Below are 13,442 nucleotides of genomic sequence, written 5' to 3' on the forward strand. Positions count from 1 at the left end.
TCTAGCCCCGCCCCCCTCACACTGGATTCAGTGTGAGCCGTGCGGGCCGTGTTATCTGTGGAGATGTGGCAACACCGGGAAATCTCCTAACCCCGCCTTAGCGGTCAGTTCTCATTGCGCTGACTATAGCATGCTACTTGGCTTTGCTACTTCGTTTGAGTAGAAGCGACTTCGGTTACGATTTTTCTTTTTTCTTTTTCAAATTTCCAAAATGTCAAATTACTCATGCGTCATATAGTGAGAACCTGAATGACGAACTATGATAAGTTAGACACACTGTTGAGATGTTCTTACGGAAGTCTAGAATATTGTAACCGAATATTTACTTTTTAAGTGCAGTCCGGTCCAAATTGATAAGAAAGAACGAGAAATGAACACTACATTATCACTTGACGCAGTATGAAAAATAATCTTGCGTTTCCTCTGTTGACCCAGGCTGTTAAGGAACGCGGAAAAAGAATCGTTATGATTTATTGAGAGGTTGATAAGAGAGCGAGAGAGAAAGAAAGAGAGAGAGAGAGAGAAAGAGGGAAAAGAAATAGGAAATGAATCTAATTCTTCAAAAACACGAATAGAACCTTGTCACGTTTTTCATCAGTAGTTGAAATCCAAAGGGGACAAACAAGTTTGAGAAACAACGATGCTCGTTTGTTATGTGGAAGGATAGGAGTTCGCGAGAATGTCCAACGTTTGTTGAGTCGCGAAGACGAAGTTCAAGAGCGAGAAGGCTTGCGAAGAGCATCAAGAGCGAGAAAGGTCCCGAGGAAGTCTGCTGTGACGTAAGAGCTGACCCGGGAGGAAGGTGGGAGGGGGAAGGGGGATTTTATCTAGGAGTTGATCCTGAGGGGGACGGGGAGGGGATTATTATCGCTCAACTCTTTTTGTATTTCTTTCGTACAATTCTCGTTCAGTGTCCTTGTTTCGAACTTCACCTCGCTTCGTCTCGTTTCATCGTTGCAGGCGTCTTCAAGCCCCCCCCCCCCCGCAGACACTTGTCTTTTTATTCTTATTATTGTTGTTATTGTTATTATTATTATTATTATTTATTATTATTATTATATTTCTTTTTCATTTGTTTGTTTATTAATTTTCTATTTGTTTAGTTTATTATTATTATTATTATTTTTATTATGATTTTATTTTATTATTTGTATTTTCAATTTTTATTTATTTATTAATTTGTTTATTTATTTTTGCGGTGCTGTCACCCGCCCGGACCTCAAACTTGCGTCGGTCGGTCCGGAAACTTGTTCTCTATAGAGTTATCCATTATACTCAAGACTCCTCGAAGATCTTGTAACACAACGCCCGTATTACTCCTTCGATGTCCACAGGTTTTCTGCCAAAAAAACCTTAAAGGTTTCCTTTTTTACGATTTATAAAGTTATTCTGTCTGTCGCCAGGCGATTTTAGTAACCCGAGAGAAGCTCGTCATGCTGTTTTGGGGATTAATCTCGGGATTAAATTGGAACAATCGAGATCTAGGGTGAATGAAATCCACAGTACGTCTCTTCTTGACAGACTCGTGACGTAGGCGATGCGCCCTTGGATCCGTGTTCGTATTGTTTCATTAAATTGTTTCATCTTTGTAAGTCATGAGATGTCATGTCCTCTGAGGCTTCAGATGTATTACTAGAATGAAGACCATAATTTTTTTTTTGTCACTATTCATTCATTTATTCATATATTTATTTGTCCATTTATTTTTATATTCGTAGTTACTTATTTTAAACTTTTTATTTATTTTTTATAACGCTTTTAGATCCGACTTTTCTAGGTATTACAATCCCACGCGATCTTGTTATCGTATGTAGGTCAGTTCACTTTCGAAATGAAACGAGCTGTATGAAGACATACAATGATACACGAGGTGCCAGTCTCCTTGGAGGCATGGATGGTGTCCAGAAACAATACAGAAGTCAATCATCGCCGTGAGAATGAAAAAAGTAGTGATAAAACACGCGGACAGAATGCCTTTTGGTCCCGCACGAGGGCTGATGAAAAGGAAATGCGTTAGGCGAATTTTCTAATAGTTTCTTATTAAGAGAGAGATAGAGAGAGAACGCGGATCAAGTCAGAACGGCGCCATGCGCGCCAGTATATGACGTCATATCGTTATTTTCCCTCCAGAGTGAACCGAATTTTTGTTGTTCTCGACTTTGGCCATATAGTCTCCCCCCCATCGTCCCTTCTCTCACTCTTAACTCTCGCAAACGCTGCGTCCAAGTTGGCTTTACCATGACATCGCTTTCCCTTCACCACCACGCCCGTCGGCTCCCACACTGAGCACTTCAAACGCCATCTGAAAAACCCATCTCCCCGAGCTTCTCGCCAGCAAGTCCGAAGACCGGCGGGAGGGCTGAGTGCTACACGAACAGGCCATAGCAGAAGCTCTGCGGGAGGCTGAGCTGCCATCCCTAGTTCGTGTGCGCGTTAGGTTTTCGGGCGGTTTTAGGAACTGTCGTTATTGTATTGGGCGAAGCGTAGTTTTCGTTGTTGGTTACGGTATATATTGAATCATGTCACTAACATAACTGAGTTTATGGACTTAACCAAAGGAGCAACATATATATATATATATATATATATATATATTATATATATATATATATGTTTTTTGCTTGTAACCACGAGGAAATTAAAGATCGGAATACTGAACGTTTTCGTCTATTAAGACATTTTCAAAGTACATAGTGTCACAACAAAGTATAACTTAAATACAATAGTATAGAAAACAGGAGAGGTCACTCAACGTAAATACGTAAGGATTATCTTACAAAGAAACAAAAATATAAATAAAAAAACAATAAATAAAATGGGTGAAAAATGAAACAGGTGATAAAATGTCACTCAGCATAAATACAAAGGATGAAAATTGACAAGGTGATAAAAGGACATTCAACATAAATACATAAGAAATATCCTACAAAGAAAAAAATATAAATGATAATAACAAGAAATAAGAATGGTGACAATTGACACATGTGATTCAACATAAATACATAAGGATTGTCTTACAAAGAAACAAAAATAGAAATAATAATAATAAATATATACATATACATACATACACGCATACATATATATAATAGAAAATAATAATAACAAGAATAAATAAATAAAAATGGGTGACAGTTGACACAGGTGAAAAAAGGTCACACAAGATGTGTGTGTGTGTGTGTTGGCATGTACTTTATTGGATTTCGTCGCTGATAAACAATGCTTCTTTCTATAGGGATAAAATCATGCCAAAAAGCTGGTAGTTGTAGATACAAAGGGGAATTTAAAATGAGTAGCAGAATTGAGGGCTGCTGATTATGAATTATTGTCTCGACTTTTGCTGACTAGGAACCCGCAGCCCCACAGCGGTTGACAACATTCCTCCAGCTCTTGAAACTTTGGGTTGGTGTCTGGGATGAAAGTATTAGGAAGAGAGTTGTCGCCGGTTAGAACATACTGATAATAGCTCGAGAATGACGGAGACTGCAAGAGACCATAAGGCCTACACTAGGGTGTTTCATGTCCACTGTCACCTAGCATCCCCATCCGTAAAGTTGTGTAACCTTTTCTTAAAACAATTGATAGTTTTAGTGCTCACGACATGGACACCAAGTTTATTCTTTCATTAAACGCTCGATCGGTAAACCAGTTGCCTATTTCTTTTCAATTCTAAATTTGTCAGCTCGTACATAAAAAAAGTGTAAGAAGGCGTGGGTTCGAATCCCACCGTTGCCACCACATTTAAGACGACAACAATAGAATTGAAACTGAAAGAATGGTTAGACACTGGTGGAATATGAAAGCTACGGTTGCCATGGATAAAGACACGAGTTCTTGAATAGACTTTTATGTCAGAAGAGGAAGGCTGCTTTGTCCAACCATCGTCATATGCTTTATCTTGTGCAAACCTGACCTGTTGCAGCAGGGAAATATGAAACTTTTTTTTCTCTCTTTTTAATTTTCCTTTTTTCTTCGTATCGCAGGGCCGCTTCGAAATGGTCCACTTCATTTTTTTGTCTTTGACCACCGTTCTTGCGAGTGTTAACACTTGTAGTATCAGCACCAAAACGCAGCAAATTACAGCACAGAACAACACACTACAGTACACTACGATACCATATCTATTTCTGTCTTTACCCCACCACCACTTCCATCACCACCACCACTTCCACCACCACCTTCACTTCCACCACCACCTTCACTTCCACCACCACTTCCAATTCTACCTCTTCTTCCACCACCACATCCACTTCCAACAACACTTCCACCACCATCTCCACTTCTACCTCCATCATCCCCCACTTCCACCACCTCCACCACCATTTCCACTTCCTCCTCTATTTCCACCACCACTTCCACTTCCACCACCACCTCCACTTCCACCACCACCTCCACTTCCACCACCACTTCCACTTCCACCACCACCTCCACTTCCACCACCACCTCCACTTCCACCACCACCTCCACTTCCACCACCACCTCCACTTCCACTTCCTCTACCATCACTTCCACCTCCATCATTACCAGCAGTTCCACCTCCACTATTCATATAACCACCATAAATGCGATCGCTGTGACTGTCATCACCCGCATTGTCTTCTGTCATCGCCACCAACGCCAATTCTTACCCCAGCCACCTACATCACGATCACTACTCCCATTAAAAGCACAGCTCACACATACCATCACTATCAGTTTACCATTATTTGTGGTGGGTACTATCTATAGTATTCTAGAATTGCTTGACGCATTTCGTCATAGGGAGACGGGTATTCTTTATATCCTAGATTTTTTATTTCTGTAAATACCAAACTGTTTTATTTTATCTATTTATTATTATTATTATTATTATTATTATTACTATTATTATATATATATATATATATATATATATATATATATATATATATATATATATTTTTTTTTTTTTTTTTTTTTTTTTTTTTTTTTTTGCATTGCGGACTTGGGCTACTGATAGACCAAGACACCATTTTGGTCCAAGATTATCGATCCTTGACTGAATAAAATAGTCGAGTATAAGAAAACAGGACTGCAAGGACTACCATTAGCCCAGCGAGGGTGGGAGGCTGGGGTTGAGGTTGGCAGAGTAACTCTGCTGGGTGCCTTCCACGGTCGCGACAGTCAGACGCGGTCTCCCAGAAGCTTTCTTCCCTTCCACCTTCAGACTTCCCCGTGCAAGGACTTCTCCTGCAGGTGTTTTTATTTTATTTATTTGTTTATTCGTTTTATATTTTATTTTTGTCACTCACACTGACCGTAAGCGTCAACTACATCTGTTACTGATGCTGTGGATTTAAGGAATCACGTGAAGAATTGTCACCCCAGAACGCCCACATGAAGAATTGTCACCCCCATGAGATCCCACCTGAAGAATTGTCACCCCAGTACTCCGAATATCAACATTGGAATAAAGATTAGTTTAGGTTAGGTTAGGTTGAATGAGGGTTATGCTTATTGTCATCAACTTGTACAACCGAAGATTCGTAAACACAGGGTGGCCCACATGAAGAATTGTTACCTTGTCGAAGTCTGAGGTGACCATTCTTCATGTGATCCGACTTAAGAGTATTTTCGTCGGCAATAAACAGCGCTTCTATCCTTGGGGACAATATGGCGTTGTAAAAGTAGTAAAGATTATAAATGAAAGATTTAAGGAAGGTAGTACAACACAGTACAGTACACTACAATAACATACCTGCCTTTGAATCTTTCGTTTCGAAAGATGGTAGAAATTAAATGTGATCAGCATTCTTTTTTTAATGGAGATTAGTCTCCAGTCACACAGGAATCCTGAGTATCTGATCCATAAAGACCACTGAAGTCCCTGAAATATTTATTCTGGAATTAATGTAGTCCATATACGGGGTCATGTTTATGAGTAATTTGAGCACTCGGATATATGTCTGCCATGATGGCATATGATATGCACATTATGTACTTCCTGAGAAGAAAAAGAAGGAGGAACAGAAGAAAAAGAGAAAGAAGGAGAAGAAGAGGAGGAGGAAGAAGAAAACGGTGACGCACTCTCAGTGGGGTCACGGTTTTTGAAGACCCTGTTCAGGCCGGGGACCTGGGCAGGGACTACACAAAAGCGTCTGGCCTTTGCCAAAGCATTGTTTGCGTAATGCATCGCACAGAGAGTGAACACTCAGACTTAGCTTCCATACTTAACGCAAGATCTTTCGTTGAAATAATATTAAATATAAAGATTCTATAGAGTAGTTGTATTACAGCAGGACACTGTAAGTGGAAATGCATTAATGCAACAGCGCTCGAAGTGCAACTAGATGTGGTACGGCTAATATTTACTCCCTCAACCTTTTTCCAAACACCCTCGTATGTTACTCAGAACAATACATATGTGTGTATACATTTATGTATGTATGTGTATGCACGTGCGGTGGTGTGTACGTGTGTATATGGACGTATGTTTAGACCGTGGCGAGTGATTGTAAAATGTGAAAGAAAAGTATATAACAAAGACATGGGAAGCCTTATCGCCGCGCTTCCTTGGCCCTCGTCTTCACCGTCGATTTGTCCTGCTTTACGGCTGTGCCTGGCTTTCTCAAGGTGCCCGACTGTCTGCCGGAGGGGAAAGTGCACAATCTCGCGCTCTTTTGTCATTGTTACATCTGTATCCAAAAGCGGAAGGTGTATCTTTCTTCAGGATTGTGTGCCTCTGGTTCCTCGTGTCCTTTATGTGTGTGTGTGTGTGTGTGATTCACCATGGTCTTGGATCACGTATTAGACTCGTGAGCAACAGCTATTTCTCTCCCGGGAGAGAGCTCAGAGCTCATATATGACCGATCTATGGGTAATGATGTGACCTTACACGCACACACCCAACTCACCACCCACGAGAGTTGGAGTAACGACTTGCAGCGCAGCGATACTGAAATTATTTCAGCCCTTGGCGGGATTCGAACTCGGACCGCTGTAGCAGTAGTTGCGAACGCTACCACTACGCCGTCGAGTCGTTTGTGAGTGTGTGCATATGCATGCGTGGGCATGACGTGTGTATGATATTTGTAATCTAAATGAACAATGTAAACCTCTCATAGTTCCTGGTTTATCTTGAATTCAGTCATAGAAATTTCGAAAGTTTTAAGGTTCTCTTGTTTTTGGGACACGTTTACAGACGCGCGCGCGCACACACACACACACACACACACACACACACACACACACACACACACACACACTCGGTGGCACAGTTGGTAGAGCGCTGAACTGGGAAGTAGAAGTGCTCCCAGTACCCAGTTCGAATCCTGCCCAGGGCCGAAATTATTTCGGTATCGCTGTGCCTCGGGTCGTTACTCTGACTCTCTTGGGCGGGGAGTTGGGTGTGTGTGTGTGTGCAAGGTCATAGCATTACCCATAGATCGGACCTACGAGCTCTGAGCTCTCTTCCAGGAGGGAAATAGCTGTCGATCACGAGTCCAACACGTGATCCAAAGACCAAGTGAACACACACACACACACACACACACACATGGAAGTCCTTGACAGAGATTTATTAAAGTGGGATAAAAGAAAAACAAGGGGACATGAAAAGAAACTCAAAAAGGATAGTTATAGAAGAGATCTGAAAAAAAATGTTTTCTACACATAGTGGCGGATGTCTGGAACAAATTGGACGAAACAATAGTGTGTGCAAACACCATACCAGGTTTTAAGAACAAACTAGATATTGCGAGATACAAAGACGGGTCGCCACGAGCATAGCTCACCTTCCCGTATAATACAACTAGCTAAATACACACACACGAGCCCGCGCGCACACACATTATTCAGTACGTGTTCATTGTTCGTCGGTTAATATACATTGTCTATTGTTATTGTGTCTAAGGTGTTAACAAGCGGTCAGGATTTTAAATCTTAATTATCCTTCCAATAGTAGCATAAATAACAACCACTTTCCTGTGTCAAGCTAGTTTCAAATTACAAACACCAACCCAGAGCAGCTACCCGAAGCGTGAATGAACAAGCGCTTTGATTGGTCAACAGAGAAGTGTGTCGCTGCTGTTGACCAATAGAATGAAAGCTCTCGTCTGGCCTACTTTTTTCAAAACCGCGATTTGACGATCATCTGATTTGTTGAGAAGTCTTCTTTGGAAGTGCGTGTGTAGTGTTTTTTCGAAAAAAATTAATGAAACGTTAGATGTGTCGGCGCATCAGACCATCTAGAATTGTTTGAGTTAGTTTAGTGGTAGACCAGTGAAATTTGAAGATTTTGACACAAGTGATGAAGAAAAAGTGGTTTGTGGATTCACGAATATTTTTGAACTGAATTATTTTAACGACTCACGAGCAGCTTAGACGACGACCATAAGGTAACTAGAGACAGACTCTCTCTTTTAGACACCTAGAATATCTTCTAAAATATAATTTTTTTTAGGTCAGATGAACTTGCTTTGTAAAATGTTCATGTTACTAAACTTATGCCTTTATTGTTTAGCTTTGTCTTTCTTGGGTTGTTTATCGTTACAAGCTAATATTTGGGGGTAATTGGTATTAACAAGCAAACTCATTTTGACCTTGTTTAAAGGTTAAGTTGGGGCAATTTATATTTACAAGCTCATTTCTGGGGTCGTCTTGTACGGTGACACTCTAGAGACTAAATTTAAATCAAACGATGAGGTCACAGATTTGAGTAGAGTGAAAATGACTGACGAATTTCTAACGCTCTAGTCAAACTGTCAAATGCAGTATGACATCTCGCATATCATTCGAACGCTAAAATCAAAATAACATGTGTATGATGACATTGTAATATAAAATTCAAATGCTGCTATAAGATGAAAATAAAGATAAAATACATGGGTGTACACACACACACACACACACATACATAAAACTCGTGGTACAGTTGATAGTCCCCGGCTGCCACTACGGTGGCCCGTGTTCGAATCCTACCCAGGGCTGAAATAATTTCAGTATCACTGCGCTACGGGTTGTTATTCCAACTCGTGGGCGGTGAATTGGGTGTGTGTAAGGTCACAGTATTACCCATAGATCGGTCATACGAGCTCTGAGCTCTCATCCGGGAGGTTAATAACTGTCGATCACGAGTCCAACACGTGATCCAAGACCATGGTGAATTGTGAATCACATACATAGATACTCATTATTTATAATTTGTCACATTATTTTAAAGACTTCTTTTCAAGTTCGCAGGAAATGGATATTAGAAAAAAATATAATCAAATCCAAATTATTTTTCATTATTTTAAAGACTTTTCAAGTTCGCAGGAAATGGATATTAGAAAAAAGTCCTAGCCTTACGATAGGGGGGAGTTTGTGACGTTAAACCATGTCATCATCATCATTATCATCATCATCATTAACTGGAAAAAGTCTAAGAAGACCAGCAATAAAGTTAGATAGAAACGTAGTTATGATTAGCAAAGGTTTACAATTACCGTAAGTCTTTAGCTGGAGTTTCTGTTTGGGTTATCACATGTGTTTATAATTTTTCACGTTCATAGCAAGTGAACATAATTACACTAATGACCCACTTTCGGAGAAGAATAGGCGAAAGTAAAAAGATCCGTATATTTCGATCACTATCTGTGATCCTCTTCAGCAGATAGTGATCAAAATATACAGATCTTTTTACTTTCCCCTATTCTTCTCCGAAAGTAGGTCATTAGTATAATTTTACCAATGTGCTACGACATTACTTTGTTGTGAAGTGGACATAATTTTCTCTCTTTGAAACGTAAAACTGTGCATCATGTCTGGTCTGTGACCGTACCAGGTTACCAGCTCATTTTGTTTCCAGTTTGGTGAAAAATGGGCTGAAGTCGGCTGCAGCTTTTATTTTTATTCATAGCTCTGTCAATGTTTAGCATAATGTTCGACCTTTGCTGCTGTACAATACCATTTTTAGGGGTTTCCAGTTTTAAGAATAATTAATCGTCTTCAATTTTGTTGCCGTAGAAATTAACTCTTGAAAATTCTCTCAGGAGGTGATTTACTTATGCTGAGTCCATACGAATAATCATTGTATTTATTGATTCTGTCGAACAGACTTTTTTCTAAAAGTGTTTCGGTATTGTTTGTGTTGTCGTTGTCCGTGGTCAGTATCTGTTTTCGTTTTCGATTTTCATTAATTTGTTTATTTATGTATTCATTTATTTATTCATCTGCATATTTATTTATTTATTTATTTTTACCTACCGTTTCCCTTCTGGGCTGGCACTTGCCTGAACCTCAATCTTCAGTCCTGCAGTGACCTGCTGTAACCAGTTTTGTGGCTTCGTTTGGCATCACGTCAAGAACACTTGTGCCATATGAATTACATGATAACGAGTTGTGCCGCACCAGGAATGCAAAACACCTGAGTTTCATAGAAGTGGCAAAGAAATATTTATGGTGGGCAGCAGAACGGAGGAATATTAGAAGTTATTAACGGTTGTATTCTTGAACGATCCGGGGGCCCAACATTTTTAATCGAAAGTTGACCTCATTTCCTCTGAGCATACGGCTGATCGTTGTCCAAGTGTACAGTTTCGGGCCTCGAATTTTCGTTTAAGGATACGGCTTTTATTATTATTATTATTATTATTATTATTATTATATATATATATATATATATATTTATTTTTTTGAGTGGTGATGAGTCTCCAGACATAAAAGAACGGTTCGTGGTTCTGGTCCGTAGCGGTCACTAAAGGACCTATAACATTGAGTGCAGTCGGTACCCTATACAAGGCTTCGTGTACCTGACATACTACTACTACTACTCTGGCTACAGGGCCATTGAAGCCCCTGGCCCGTGGCCGCTACAAGATGCCTCCAGGCTTTCCGATTTGCTGCTGACTTCTCTATATCGTCGAGGTCGACGTCCAGGGCTCACAAGTCGTTCTCCACCACAATATTCCATCTAGTACGGAGGACGTCCTCGAAGTCTCTTGCCCACTATATTCTCGGTGAAAACACGAAGTGAATCTGTCTGGTCCGGATCTGACATAAGAAAGTATAATCCTTCATATAAGGATTGGTCTTCGTTATACCTTAGGAGGATAAGGCCTTTTAGAATTGCACTATTCACATACATCGAGTATGCGTCTCCTCTACCAAGGCATTTAAGTTTGTGATGAACTTCGACCCGATTATCATTATATAAATTCAGGGACTTTCCCGAAAGGTTAAAAAGACAGGTGGCATTATGTTTTTCGAAATGTATTTAATCAACTTTGTCCTTGCAAGTGTATTGATGGACCAGGCTCACTTCTTGGATGGCGCGTATTCGATGATCCATTCTCGCTACAATTACGTACGCACCCGCCAGTCTCGCTACAATTACGTACACACCCGCCAGTCTCGCTACAATTACGTACGCACTCGCCAGCCTCGCTACAATTACGTACGCACCCGCCAGTCTCGCTACAATTACGTATGCACCCGCCAGTCTCGCTACAATTACGTACGCACCCGCCAGTCTCGCTACAATTACGTACGCACCCGCCAGTCTCGCTACAATTACGTACGCACCCGCCAGTCTCGCTACAATTACGTACGCACTCGCCAGCCTCGCTACAATTACGTACGCACCCGCCAACCTCGCTACAATTATACACCCGTTAGTCTCGCTACAATTACGTACGCACCCGCCAGTCTCGTTACAATTACGTACACACCCGCCAGTCTCGCTACAATTACGTACGCACTCGCCAGCCTCGCTACAATTATGTACGCACCCGCCAGTCTCGCTACAATCACGTACGCACCCGCCAGGCTCGCTACAAATACGTACGCACCCGCCAGTCTCCCTGTAATTACGCACACACTCACCTGTCTCGCAACAATTACGTACGCACACTCCAGTCTCGCTACAATTACGTACACACTCACTAGTCTTGCTACAATTACGTACACACTCGCCAGTCTCGCTACAGTTACGTACGCACCCGCCAGTCTCGCTACAGTTACGTACGCACCCGCGAGTCTTGCTACAATTACGTACGCACCCGCGAGTTTCGCTACAATTACGTACGCACCCGCGAGTTTCGCTACAATTATGTACGCACTCGCCAGTCTCGCTACAATTACGTACGCACCCGCGAGTTTCGCTACAATTATGTACGCACTCGCCAGTCTCGCTACAATTACGTACGCACCCGCAAATGATTAACAAGCAGCCCAATAATAGCAAACAAATAAACAAATAGTATAAAATAAATGGCAGTCATTACAGCATCTTTCTTAGATGTTTATCTAAACGAATCTTAAAGCTTCGAACTGAACTACATTGCACTGCCTCTGCAGGAAGTTTATTCCATTCATTAACTACACGGTTGGCGAAGTTGTTTCTACCCACTACAGTTACGTACGCATACATATTCGCCACGGACAAGGAACCCAGCTGGCCACCCGACTCTATTCCTCTAAAGATGGTCCGCTGTAGACCCAAAGCCATCTAGAGAGCTCGATATAGATTTTGGTTCTTCAAAAAGCTGAAAGAAGAAAATAGCTTTCAAAGAGAACTTATACGAAAATAAACAGAAGTTGGAGTTCATAGAAATATAATCTCAGACTACTGTCACTCTGTATATCATAGCCTCCCAAATAATATATCAAGGCACCAGGTTATTCAAAATAAAACTGCTATACTTATACAAGAAGGTATGACAGAATAATTTCAGAATAATTCTTGTATTAATATCTTTTCAAAGGTTGCCAATGATTTCGAGAATGATGTGCAATATACGGCTCCTCGTTTACAAGATAATGAGATTCGGTAAACATAAGTATTTAAAAGATTGACTGAATCTGCTTGAAACCTCAACTAACATTCAAGTTAGACTTGCATCATATGAATGCCAAATGTCAGAACCACTCGCCAATAAAATAATAGATAAAATGTTTGAAAATTTTGCCCCAATACTATTTAACCTACTTCGAGCCAACTGAAGAGACATTAGGAAAAAAATAAAGAAAATGAAAGAAGTTATGACCAAATACTGAAAATATAAATGACTAATATCAACTGTGAAATGAAACAGAAATTAGTTTCAAGACACTGAAACAAGATGACTAGGTTTGTCAGAGAAAGGGTAAGGCTATTTAGGCGGATATTCATCAAGGAGGGCAGTAACATAACTCCAAGAGGAAAAGAAATATATGTACATGTGTACTATGTACATATGTGGACGTATGTATGTGTCACATGAATATACATAAAGATGCTCATCCTGTGCATATACGCACATAAATGTCACTCCACTTTTATCTCTCCATCTCTAATCATCACATCTCTCTATGATGATGGAGGAAGAGGAGTTAAGACTCCATACATAAGTATTGGGTTAAAAGTTGCCGATAGTATGGTGGAATTGGGGGGAGTAAGGGAGTGGGAGGAGGAAGAGGAGTGAAGGAGTAGGAGGGGGAGTGGGAGGAGGAAGAGGAGTGGAGGA

Source organism: Oratosquilla oratoria, chromosome 11 (assembly GCF_046742065.1).
Source record: "Oratosquilla oratoria isolate Oo_2021 chromosome 11, ASM4674206v1, whole genome shotgun sequence".
NCBI lineage: Eukaryota > Metazoa > Arthropoda > Malacostraca > Stomatopoda > Squillidae > Oratosquilla > Oratosquilla oratoria.